This window comes from Schistocerca serialis, chromosome 4, assembly GCF_023864345.2.
Source record: "Schistocerca serialis cubense isolate TAMUIC-IGC-003099 chromosome 4, iqSchSeri2.2, whole genome shotgun sequence".
Lineage (NCBI taxonomy): Eukaryota > Metazoa > Arthropoda > Insecta > Orthoptera > Acrididae > Schistocerca > Schistocerca serialis.
In genome coordinates, this window is record NC_064641.1 from 944787338 (window position 1) to 944801140 (window position 13803).

The window sequence follows — 13803 nt, forward strand, 5'->3', positions numbered from 1 at the left end:
TTTCGTATTGTGAAGGATACGTTGGAATTCCACCAAACACCGCATGTTACTTTCCCAATCATTGAAATGGAGATTGCGATGCTTTTCTCTAAGCCGGTCAAAGCTCATGTCGTGATCTCGGCAGTCGATGACAGCGGATATTCAGAGCATAGGACACTTGATGTAGTCAGCCAACAGCATCATCACTGTTATGTAGAACGAACACACAAACAGGGAAAGTTAATAGTTTAAATTAATATACATAGTGTTGCTACAAGAAAAGCAAAGCTGTCACGTATAATATTGGTCTCTAAGGTTAATAAGCTGCAAGAGAAGCTATGATTTTGCATATAATGTTGGTCTTTTTTGTGCGTGTTACACTTTAGGAATCACACAAATGTGCCAGTAAAATTTTTAATAATGACAAATGTCCGATCTTCAGGGTTCGAAATTATTCTAAATGGCTCGTCATCAAAGAGCTGATTTTTAAATGAGAGTCAAACGCTCTGTGATTTAAGAAATTCATGGTACGTTTTCGCACATAGTTCAACTTACGTAAATGGGTATTTACTTTGAAAGTAATGCTTTTCAAACCACTATTCGCAATATTTTTCCGTGACCTGTTAGAAATAGGTTCGTTTCAGCAGTTGCCAGAGAGCGCAGATAACTGGCGTCACCGCGCTTGCACAGGTACCATGATGCAGGAAGACTGTATGTACGTACGTGTAAAACATTGAAAGGTCATACATTATGTCATAAAAGAAACAAGACATCAGAGAATACTCCAAGAGCATTGGAATTTCGTGAACCATAACTAAAATGTTCACATTTAAAGTGCATACTTCAAGTGCACATTTATATGTCCGGATTCCCAATCAAGTACACCTCGACCTGATATAAAGCTTTTCAGTGTGTTTTCGGGATATAAATTTTCTTGGAGCACCACTACTGTATTATATCATGTTTGGTTCTTTATTATGGCATAACGCTATACGTGCTAGAAGGTGAAAACATGCATGTGAAATGCAGCGAACTGGTGAAACTACCCAGTACTGTGGAATTAAACATTTCATTTCAAATACATTGACTGCCTCTGCGGAAAAGGTTAAGGAAAGTCAAATTTCTTTAGCAAACAGACAAAAATAACTTCATTGTTCTGCAAGGCGATTAATGCTTGACAGTCATAAAAGTGGAAATAAAATAAAATAAAATCTGGAATTAATGACATATTTTAGCCTTTCGTAAGGTTGTGAATGTATTTTAATTCACTTGATAGCTCCCGGCCACAGATATCTGTTTTGTTTTCATTTGACGTGAGAGTAAACGAAGGGGAAACTGCAAAATCGCTAAATGTAAACACGGGTCACATGAAGACTGCTCACTATAATTCAGACTGCTCTGCGCATCAGCCTCGGATCTACGATATTTGCGAACCCGGTGAATACTAAAAAAATTGAATTTTCAAAAATATGTTCATCTTGTAGTGCACATCTTTCTGAAAATTCGGAAACCTAAAATATATGTGTTTGAGGAAATGTAAGACATATTATTTGGTCTTAAGTGTGCCAAAGTGCAGTGCCATGCCTCTTCATAAAGCATTCTTCTATCGCACGTCACTGTATTTCGATCTGTGGAATTGGAAAGTGTATATTTTTTACTGGATGCCATCAGACTATATTCAGGACAGTGGAAGTTGAAATGTTCTGTGGTGCCTCTCCTGCTCCCAGTTGCCGGTTTGACAGCCTGCCCCTCTTTAAAAAAAAATCTCCCAATTAATAGCAGATGGGATTATTTGTAATCGGGAGAACAAGACCTCTTCAGAAAATTTGAACTCTTTATTGCCTATTAGCTAATAACTTGCTGTTTTTGTGACATAAAATTAAATATAGGATACAAAAAACCAATAAAGAAAAGAGACAAGCTAAAAAGTACACATTTCTTCAAGCCTTAGCTCCTAGCATTTTTCCTCCCTAGTCTTGCTTGCTACAATTTTACATGGCATGCTTTCCTTTCTGTGAAAGAATCTATTACCTCATCAAAGCTCGTCAAACGATTCACTACATGAAAAATCGAAATGTCGTTATCTAAGACTGTAAAAGCTGTTAAACACAAATGATACCCACGACTGGTGTGGTTTCTTGATCTGATTATGTCTATTTTGTCACTGTCTGCTGGATAAAACAAAAGAGGCCTGTCTAATATTGGAGCAGTTTTGTAAGACACACCTAATATACGAGACTGTTTTGGCACAAATGGTCATTTTTATAACACGACAGAATATAATTCATGAAGTGCCAATATCAAATGCCTACTAGGCCTATTACAAGCAAAAAGTTTTATGTTAGGAAACAGTTTCACATTTCATTCATACGCACCAGCTTCTCAAGCATGAGATCGAAAACCAGTATTGCGAAATTTTTATATAAATTGGGAATCGTCTTATTCTCCATAATTTGTGTGATGTCCCCATTTCTTCTCCTTCCTCGTTCTATCAAACAATCTTGTCATCACCAATTCTGTAGCTATTCCTACCATTGTCAAAATTTGTTTGCCGATTAATTTCACTAACCATGCCAGAATCACAGGTTTAGTTATCCCGCGATTGTTTTCCGGTTAGGCGTTATTACGTGTTCGTACCACAAGTTTTCCCCATTACCTCCAGAATAGAACTTAAGCGGCTGCTAGCTGGGGACTTTACAACTGGTCCTCACTAGTGTAGTGACCTTGCCAAAAACTTTCTGTCAGTATTTTATTTTCTTGGGTACACCGAGAAGATAGTACGTAATCTTTCTCACCTGTTATTCCTGTCAGTCGTTTATTTCCAATGGGGTAGTCTGAATCTATGGATTTCGCTAGTAATTATAACAAAGCTGATCATTCGCAAACCCTATCAACCACATAATCAGACAGCGATTGGCATTCATTCGTTCGGCTTTACTCCGCTCAGCTCGTACAGCCCCGACCCCTTTCGTCTGCGGAAAGTTTATTTCTAGATGTGACGAGGATTCTCCTGACGGAGACATCACGTACACTATGCATCCTTTCAAAAATCAACTTATGATTCATTCAGAAATCAACTTAAAATTTGCTCAAAAACCAACAGGAAGCGTTTCAAAATAATCGATAGACAGGCTTGTGCTGGATGCTAGGCACTTCATGAAACAAGTTTTTTTCCCTCCAGAATATGAATTTGGCGCCCCCTTTTCCTGGTAGCATCTAGCTGCTTGCTGCGTCTGCTTGCACAGCCAACAGCCACATTCCTGTAGCCAGAAGTAGGAGAATCTACTGTTCAAACACGACTCAACTGCGCATGTGCATGAGCCCGCCCGTAACTGCTAAAACAAACCTTATGTAAACAGTTGTGACTTCACGCTCATTGGAGCATTGCATAATCTTCCTAAAGCCTTTGACACATTTTGCTGTTGACAGACTCTTGCATGCGCACTGTGTGTCGTCGTTGTATATGGAGCATTTCCTTTGCAATTTTCGTATTTTTCTCTCGTTTATGTTTTATTGTTGAAGTTTTATTCTGTAGTAGCGGGATACAGTAATATCCTTTGCTAGAGTATAGGTTCTTACCAGTCAAAATTACAAAAATTTAACTGAAAACTAAAACAATGAAAAATTCCCGGAATCCTAAAAAATTCCCGGGTTTTTCCCAGGTTTCTCCCGGATGAAAAAATTCCTGCGTTTTTCCTGGATCTCCCGGTTGTCCTGGGTCGTATACACCCTGAATTAGTCATCTTTTAATCATTAAAAATATTTCATCACCTTTTAGTCGTCTTTCTAAAATATTTTGTAACCTTCTCACTATTTTCAAGTGCCACCATGGCTCCTCATGCTGCACATGTGTAGTATTAACACAAGAAACATTCACATGTTAAAATTCATGCTTGATTTCGGCTATAAAGCTATATACTTCACGTAGTGGATAATGACAGAAACTTGGCTTTTGCTATCTATCATCTGACGTGAGATTGATTTAAAATTCAATGAGGCAGAGATAAGGGGCATGTGCAGTCTGAGTTGAAAATACAGTGTGTTCAGTATTTAAGTCAGTTGAGTTGCTGCTAAATTTATATTAAAATCACCTCACATTGTAATTCTTGTGCCTTTAGTGATTCAGAAGCTCCACGTTATCCTGAAATACTGACAACCATCTAGTGAGTGTCACATAGATAAAGATTATGATTATGGTTTGTTGCCTGATTACCATCTGTAAGTTATATCATGCAATCTGAAAATCTCCCTGAATGGTTGAAAAGGAGATCTACATTTTAACTTCATGCCCAAAATCAGTAAGACAGTAGACAGTAAGAGAAAGTTGATAAAAATAAACACATTGACTAATTAGCCATATGGCACAGTTGACTGGAAGACAGATTACGCAGGCCAATGTCTAATAATGGTTGTAAAAACTCTGCTGACAGTTTTTGTTATATTTGTGGTGAATTAGTGATTTAAAACACCAAAGAATCATTACAGACTTTGTGAAAAAGGCTTATCTATCATACTTTGGATCTAAATTGTTGATAAAGATAAATCGTGGGCGCCGCATAAGGTTTGTTATGTGTGTGTTGAAAATCTGAGAAAATGGTCCAAAAAGGAGAAAAAAACCTTTAGATTTACTGCTTCTACGATATGGAGGGAACCAAGAAATCATACCAATGATTGCTACTTTTGAGTGTTGATATTACTGGTCATAATTCGAAAAACAAGAAGGTAATAAGCTACCTTAACCTTTTGTCTGCCATCCAACAAATTCTGTTCCAACAGATTTGTTTTCTGATGTACAATGTGATTTAGATGAAACAGATGATGATTAATTCCATTGTAATACAGAAAGTTTAGAGCCCAAATTGTTTACTCAGACCAAGGTTTTTCTTCCCTCCTTTTGTGTGTGTGTGTTTGTGTGTGTGTGTACTGCTGAGACATTCCCGGTCTGATGAATAAGTTCGATATTGAATGCAGAAAGGAAGACTGGAGGCTGTTTATTGGTTCATACAAAACTAGTTTAAAGACTGTTTTATTACACAATGTTAACATGTCTGCATCTATACTTGTTGAACATTCTGTACATATGAAAGCAAGCTATGAAAACCAAGAAATAGTGCTAAATAAAATAGGCTATTCTGCTCATGGTTGGGTGATATGCGGCGATCTAAAAGTAACATGGATGCTCCTTGGTCAGCAAGGTGGCTTTACCAAATTTCCGTGTTTCTTGTGTGAATAGGACAGTAGGGCTAGGGATCAACACTAGTGCAGAAAGAACTGGCCTGTGAGGGAGTCTTTAAAACCTGGTGAGAAGAACATTCTACGCAAAAACCTCGTAGATCCAGAAAACATACTCCTACCACCTCTACATATAAAGTTCGGCCTAATGAAACAGTTTGTAAAGACTTTGCCTAAAGATGGACCATGTTTTAAGTATCTCTGCCAAAAGTTTCCACACCCTTCAGAAGCTAAACTAAAAGAAGACGTCTTTGTCGGACCTGACATTAGAAAATTGTTGTTTGATGTTAACTTTGAATTCACAATGACCTTAAATGAGAAAGCAGCATGGGTATCATTCAAGCAAGTCGTTACAAAGTTCTTAGGACATGAAAAAGACCCAGAATATGTTTCTGTTATAACTACAATGTTTAAAAGAAGCTTAAAACTTTAGGATGTTTAATGAGCCTGAAATTTCACTTTTTGAACAGTCACCTTGATTACTTCCTGAACAATATGGGAGATGTTAGCGAGGAGCAAGGAAAGCGTTTTCACTAGGACGTTAAAGTGATTGAAAAATGTTACCAAGGCCACTGGAACACCAACATTATGGGGCATTACTGTTGGTCACTTCACCGAGAAGTTCAGCAAGCGACTCACCGTAGAAAAAGCTCAACAAGAAGCTCCAAAGAAAAAAGAGAGAGAAAATACAAACCAATTACAGCTGACAAGTCAATCCTCTATTAACACATATCAGTTTCAAGTAGCTTATTGTAAATAGGGACCATGCTTATTTTGTAACAAAGCACTTCATTAATTTCCCCATTTACCGTATAGCATAGGCGTTTTATACTTTACAATAAAAAGCATATTGCTTGAAAACTATGGGTGATAAAAAAAAGGCTAGATTTGGATTCAGCTCTCTCTCTCTCTCTCTCTCTCTCTCTCTCTCTCTCTATATATATATATATATCTCAAACAGTCCCTTCCCTACAGCCTAGGTCTTCGTGGCAAACGAATCTGCTCCAGTCCGGAATCCCTGAACCATTACACCAACAACGTGACAACAGCTTTCGCATCCCGCATCTACCCTCCCGACCTGGTACAGAAGCAAATTACCAAAGCCACTTCCTCATCCTCTCAAACCCAGAAACTCCCACAGAAGAACCACAAAAGTGTCCCACTTGTGACAGGATACTTTCCGGGACTGGATCAGACTCTGAATGTGGCTCTCCAGCAGGGATACGACTTCCTCAAATCGTGCCCTGAAATGAGATCCATCCTTCATGAAATCCTCCCCACTCCACCAAGAGTGTCTTTCCGCCGTCCACCTAACCTTCGTAACCTCTTAGTTCATCCCTATGAAATCCCCAAACCTTCTTCCCTACTCTCTGGCTCCTACCCTTGCAACCGCCCCCGGTGTAAAACCTGTCCCATGCACCCTCCCACCACCACCACCACCACCACCACCACCGACTCCAGTCCTGTAACCCGGAAGGTGTACACAGTCAAGGGCAGAGCCACGTGTGAAAGCACCCACGTGATTTACCAACTGGCCTGCCTACACTGTGACACATTCTATGTGGGAATGACCAGCAACAAACTGTCCATTCGCATGAATGGACACAGGCAGACAGTGTTTGTTGGTAATGAGGATCACCCTGTGGCTAAACATGCCTTGGTGCATGGCCAGCACATCTTGGCACAGTGTTACACCGTCCGGGTTATCTGGATACTTCCCACTAACACCAACCTATCCGAACTCCGGAGATGGGAACTTGCTCTCCAATATATCCTCTCTTCCCGTTATCCACCAGCCCTCAATCTCCGCTAATTTCAAGTTGCCGCCACTCATACCTCACCTGTCATTCAACAACCTCTTTGCCTCTGCACTTCCTTCTCTACTGACATCTCTGCCCAAACTCTTTGCCTTTTAATATGTCTGCTTGTGTCTGTATATGTGTGGATGGATATGTGTGTGTGTGTGCGCGAGTGTATACCTGTCCTTTTTTCCCCCTAAGGTAAGTCTTTCCACTCCCGGGATTGGAGTGACTCCTTACCCTCTCCCTTAAAACCAAAATCCTTTTGTCTTTCACTCTCCTTCCCTCTTTCCTGACGAAGCAACCGTTTGTTGCGAAAGCTAGAATTTTGTGTGTATGTTTGTGTTTGTTTGTGTGTCTATCGACGTGCCAGTGCTTTCGTTCGGTAAGTCACATCATCTTTGTTTTTAGATATATTTTTCGCACGTGGAATGTGTGTGTGTTTCTATATATATATATATATATATATATATATATAAAGATGAGGTGACTTACCGAACGAAAGCACTGGCAGGTCGATAGACACACAAACATACATACACACAAAATTCAAGCTTTCGCAACAAACTGTTGCCTCATCAGGAAAGAGGGAAGGAGAGGGAAAGACGAAAGGAAGTGGGTTTTAAGGGAGAGGGTAAGGAGTCATTCCAATCCCGGGAGCGGAAAGACTTACCTTAGGGGGGAAAAAAGGACAGGTATACACTCGAGCGCGCGCGCGCACACACACACACACACACACACACACACACACACACACACACACACATATCCATCCACACATACAGACACAAGCAGACATATTTAAAGACAAAGAGTTTGGACAGAGATGTCAGTCGAGGCGGAAGTGTAGAGGCAAAGAAGTTGTTCAAAGGCAGGTGAGGTATGAGTGGCGGCAACTTGAAATTAGCAGAGATTGAGGCCTGGCGGATAACGAGAAGAGAGGATATACTGAAGGGCAAGTTCCCATCTCCGGAGTTCGGATAGGTTGGTGTTGGTGGGAAGTATCCAGATAACCCGGACGGTGTAACACTGTGCCAAGATGTGCTGGCTGTGCACCGAGGCATGTTTAGCCACAGGGTGATCCTCATTACCAACAAACACTGTCTACCTGTGTCCATTCATGCGAATGGACAGTTTGTTGCTGGTCATTCCCACATAGAATGCATCACAGTGTAGGCAGGTCAGTTGGTAAATCACATGGGTGCTATCACACGTGGCTCTGCCTTTGATCGTGTACACCTTCCGGGTTACAGGACTGGAGTAGGTGGTGGTGGTGGTGGTGGGAGGGTGCATGGGACAGGTTTTGCACTGGGGGCGGTTACAAGGATAGGAGCCAGAGGGTAGGGAAGGTGGTTTGGGGATTTCATAGGGATGAACTAAGAGGTTAGGAAGGTTAGGTGGATGGCGGAAAGACACTCTTGGTGGAGTGGGGAGGATTTCATGAAGGATGGATCTCATTTCAGGGCACGATTTGAGGAATTCGTATCCCTGCTGGAGAGCCACATTCAGAGTCTGATCCAGTCCCGAAAAGTATCCTGTCACAAGTGGGGCACTTTTGTGGTTCTTCTGTGGGGGTTTCTGGGTTTGAGGGGATGAGGAAGTGGCTCTGGTTATTTGCTTCTGTACCAGGTCGGGAGGGTAGTTGCGGGATGCGAAAGCTGTTGTCACGTTGTTGGTGTAATGCTTCAGGGATTCCGGACTGGAGCAGATTCGTTTGCCACGAAGACCTAGGCTGTAGGGAAGGGACCGTTTGATGTGGAATGGGTGGCAGCTGTCATAATGGAGGTACTGTTGCTTGTTGGTGGGTTTGATGTGGACGCACGTGTGAAGTTGGCCATTGAACAGGTGGAGGTCAACGTCATGGAAAGTGGCATGGGATTTGGAGTAGGACCAGGTGAATCTGATGGAACCAAAGGAGTTGAGGTTGGAGAGGAAATTCTGGAGTTCTTCTTCACTGTGAGTCCAGATCATGAAGATGTCATCAATAAATCAGTACCAAACTTTGGGTTGGCAGACCTGGGTAACCAAGAAGGCTTCCTCTAAGCGACCCATGAATAGGTTGGCGTACGAGGGGGCCATCCTGGTACCCATGGCTGTTCCCTTTAATTGTTGGTATGTCTGGCCTTCAAAAGTGAAGAAGTTGTGGGTCAGGATGAAGCTGGCTAAGGTAATGAGGAAAGAGGTTTCAGGTAGGGTGGCAGGTGATCGGCATGAAAGGAAATGCTCCATCGCAGTGAGGCCCTGGACGTGCGGAATATTTGTGTATAAGGAAGTGGCATCAATGGTTACAAGGATGGTTTCCGGGGGTAACAGATTGGGTAAGGATTCCAGGCGTTCAAGGAAGTGGTTGGTGTCTGATGAAGGATGGGAGGCTGCATGTAATGGGTTGAAGGTGTTGATCTACGTAGGCAGAGATACGTTCTGTGGGGGCTTGATAACCAGCTACAATGGGGCGGCCGGGATGATTGGGTTTGTGGATTTTAGGAAGAAGGTAGAAGGTAGGGGTGCGGGGTGTCGGTGGGGTCAGGAGGTTGATGGAGCCAGGTGAAAGGTTTTGCAGGGGGCCTAAGGTTCTGAGGATTCCTTGAAGCTCCGCCTGGACATCGGGAATGGGGTTACCTTGGCAAACTTTGTATGTGGTGTTGTCTGAAAGCTGACGCAGTCCCTCAGCCACATACTCCCGACGATCAAGTACCACGGTCGTGGAACCCTTGTCCGCCGGAAGAATGACGATGGATCGGTCAGCCTTCAGATCACGGATAGCCTGGGCTTCAGCAGTGGTGATGTTGGGAGTAGGATTAAGGTTTTTTAAGAAGGATTGAGATGCAAGGCTGGAAGTCAGAAATTCCTGGAAGGTTTGGAGAGGGTGATTTTGAGGAAGAGGAGGTGGGTCCCGCTGTGACGGAGGACGGAACTGTTCCAGGAAGGGTTCAATTTGGATGGTGTCTTGGGAAGTTGGATCATTAGGAGTAGGATTAGGATCATTTTTCTTCATGGCAAAGTGATATTTCCAGCACAGAGTACGAGTGTAGGACAGTAAATCTTTGACGAGGGCTGTTTGGTTGAATCTGGGAGTGGGGCTGAAGGTGAGACCTTTGGATAGGACAGAGGTTTCGGATTGGGAGAGAGGTTTGGAGGAAAGGTTAACTACTGAATTAGGGTGTTGTGGTTCCAGATTGTGTTGATCGGAATTTTGAGGTTTTGGAGGGAGTGGAGCTGGAAGTGGGAGATTGAGTAGATGGGAGAGACTCGGTTTGTGTGCAGTGAGAGGAGGTTGAGGTTTTCAAAACCACAGAAATATCTGTCAGTATTGAAACATTAAAAGCTTATCTGGATACACATTTTCTCAAATTTAAATATTTGTGCTGAACCATCCTGGCAGCAACATGTATTACCTACATGTACATGCTGCAAACTGCACTCCTGCTTTGTGGTGAGGTGCTTGTAGCAAGTATTTGTTGTTTTGTTATTAAGTAGTATGTGTATTGCTTTTTGAGGAACTTGAGAAGAGTTTTGTTTCAAAAGTTGTGAAACAATAAATAACTGGCATGTCAGATTGTCACTTTGGTCACCTACCACTAAAACCATTGAAAACATCTGTACGTACTATAAATTAAAATCCTCTGCCAAATTTTTCTGTAAGTATGTGGCGGTCAGTCTCAGGAAGTACTGTAGATGTTTTGGTACAGTTTTCACTAGTAGGTAGAGTGACTCAAGAGAAAGGTTTGTGTATGTAATTTATTACCACTACACTGGTTGAATCGTCTGGCCATTGATACTCAGTGTTACCCTTGCAAAGCTGGGGTGGCTCACTACTTTTAAATAAATAAAAAATGAATTGGGCAAATTTTGGAGATTTACTGCTTGCACTGTCATTATTCTGGCATGAAGAGATGTTTTTAGACTGTCCTAAATTGGTTGACGTCATGCCACATTGTATGCAGAGCCACAGGGTGCCCCAGTGTACCTGAAAAGGGGAATGGAATGGAAGATTGTAACAAAGACATGTTGCTAGAAATCACCCCAGTATTGAAGTGCAGTGATCATGGACAGTGGTAGAAACCACCAACCAGACAGTTGAATTAGGCAACAATCCTGAGCCCTCATTACAAGAACAATATATCTTTAACCACATTGTAATGCCTGATGTTATCCCACTATTTTTAAGTACGGTAGAACTTACTTGCACCTAAATTTGCTTGATACTCCTCGTCTTTCAATGTGCACCTAAGTGGAAACTGAAATCACAATGAAATCCAGACCTTTAGCTACTTACAGGCGTTGATAAATATCAATGGGGTCAGTTGAAAATGTGTGCCCCGACCGGGACTCAAACCCAGGATCTCCTGCTTACGTGGCAGACGCTCTATCCACCTGAGCCACCAAGGACACAGAGGATCGTGCGACTGCAGGGACTTACCTCTGACACGCTCCCTGTGAGACCCACATTTCCAACTTATTGTCCACACACTACATCTGTAGCTCACCTGCCCACTATACTCATTACTTGCGGCAGTCTACTAATTCTCATAAGAGTTCAGGCAATGTGAGAGCATCCGCACTGAAGAAGATCATTGGCCAATAAGCCTTATCTATATATCAAGATGGTATCTGTTCTTTTGGACATGCCTGAAAGAACTAGTTCTTGTATATAAAATTTAAAAAAAATAATAATAAAATAATAATAATAATAATAATAATAATAATAATAATAAAACTCTGTGATTACGGTTTTATTTTGCCTGTTTTCCTGTCAGCTGTAATTTCCTAATCTCCCTCCATCCCTAGGCCTCATCTAAGGTTATCCGGTGTAGACTAATCGTATTTGACTGGCACAGTTCTTCCCTTCCTTCTACAGTATTAACTTGTTCATGCCAAGTTCAAATGTGGTGCAGATACCACAGGAGTTGGATTTAAATAGGCACTCAGCTGGTTGAAGGGCACACACACACTTAAACAAATCATTAAAAAGTCTAGTTTTGCCTCATAATTTTGTATTTGTATTTTAGAAACTTTACACTTACCTTCTGAGTTGGTTGAGAATGGAGTTTTTGTGTAGTAGGTTTTGAAACATTTCTATAAATGTGGAGGGATGCAACATGTTTCTGCATTGCCACACAGTTTCACTTTCTTTTCTGTACTGAATACTTTTGAGCACTTGGTTGGATTCTTCTGTTCTTCAGAGGCACCAATTTCCAGTCCTATAATTATAAATGCATATTCCAGGAGCTGCAGTGAATGGTTCATTGTTCTGCAATGTTTGCAAGAAATTGCAAATTTATCATACACAATGTAGGCATAAAATAGGCTTATATCCAGAATATAGAAAAAAACTTTGTTGCATTTTTCTTGCTATTTTCATCACTGAAATTGTTGTCTTTTTCATAAACTTTAGAAGGAAAGATCACCAGCATTGTCTGCAGTATCACTAAATTCAGAATTTGCATAAAAAACATTGCATGCAAAATGTTTAATTGTCTCTCCTTTTAAGAACTAATATTACTTAGAAATCATTTCACAACTGGAGAATGAAAGTTTCAATGTCTCAACATAGAGGCAATACACAAATAAATAACTGTGTGGCAGAAAGCCACACATTTGGTACACTCACTGAAGTGCTTGCAAGGACAATCTACGGCATTACATCAACTTAACACAGAATGCTGCTGTAACTGTGCGAACTGTGGTAATAGACTCAGTTACAGGAGGGGCCTGGGGGCAGTGTGACGAGCTACGCTCAACAAAATGATTTGAACATGCTAATGCACTCCTTTCACTAACAGTCATGTACAAAGAGGGGCCACACAGAGCTCTCTCTATCACATTCACATTTGTTAGACCACCTGTCACACCATGTAGAACTCTTCAACAACAGGGTGGTCTCCACACTTTACATGTAAAGCAAGATGCAGATTCTAGAGCTTTTTCTATCAATTCAGGCACTGACTTAGTAGTTCTTGCGGTACATGTATTAAACAACAATATGAAATGGATGCATTGCTGCTCACCACATACAGTAGATGATGCATTGAATGGCACATTGAAAAAAGACTGTCAGATTTTAGCAGTTTTTGTACTAAGTTCCTCGTCAGACATAGACAGAAGGGAGTTGTTCGATAGCTGATAATATGTAGAAGTCTTTTTTTCAGTGTGCCTGTCTGCCACAGAAATGCAACAGGAAATTAGAAACCAAGAATCATTTACACTCTGCTGTGTTCTTCGTTATAGAGGAATAGAACTGTCAATTTACAAGTCGTAGGATGGCATATGCAAATAAGTAAACTTACATATTATGTGCTACAGCATTATTTTCATTATGAAACTTCTAATGTATTGATACAACTTAGTTTCTTCCTCTCTTATGTGAATTATTTTGAACAAACTTATTTTTTGTCTAAAATTTTATCATCAAAGAAGCAGCAGTGTGGATTGTAAACAAGAGATGAAAGATAGTGGTTGCTATTCACAATGATTTAATGTGGAATGACTCCACAAAAATAGTTATGAAGAAAGATACTGACAGAGTAACTTATCCATTAAAATCATTTACAAAATTGTTGCTGGACTTATTCATGAAAAGAGAGAGAGAGAGAGAGAGAGAGAGAGAGAGAGAGAGAGAGAGAGAGAGAGAAGGGTGAGTTGTGCTCAAAGATGGTTTGTCCGATTAGTCATGATATTGTCTAGTTTTGGTGTATGTCGCACTAATTGTCAACAATTTCACTTGGGAGCTATAACAAGATTGGTGTTGTACATTGCAGCTAGGCAAGATAAGTTAGAAAATGTCATTCTCATA

The 13803-nt window shown here is 41.0% G+C and overlaps 1 protein-coding gene across 4 annotated transcripts in view; it reads left to right on the forward strand.

Moving 5' to 3' along the window:
• LOC126473600 (zinc transporter 9) overlaps window positions 1–13803 on the forward strand; it is a 214667-nt gene that overhangs the window by 139182 nt on the left and 61682 nt on the right. The window lies entirely within an intron of this gene.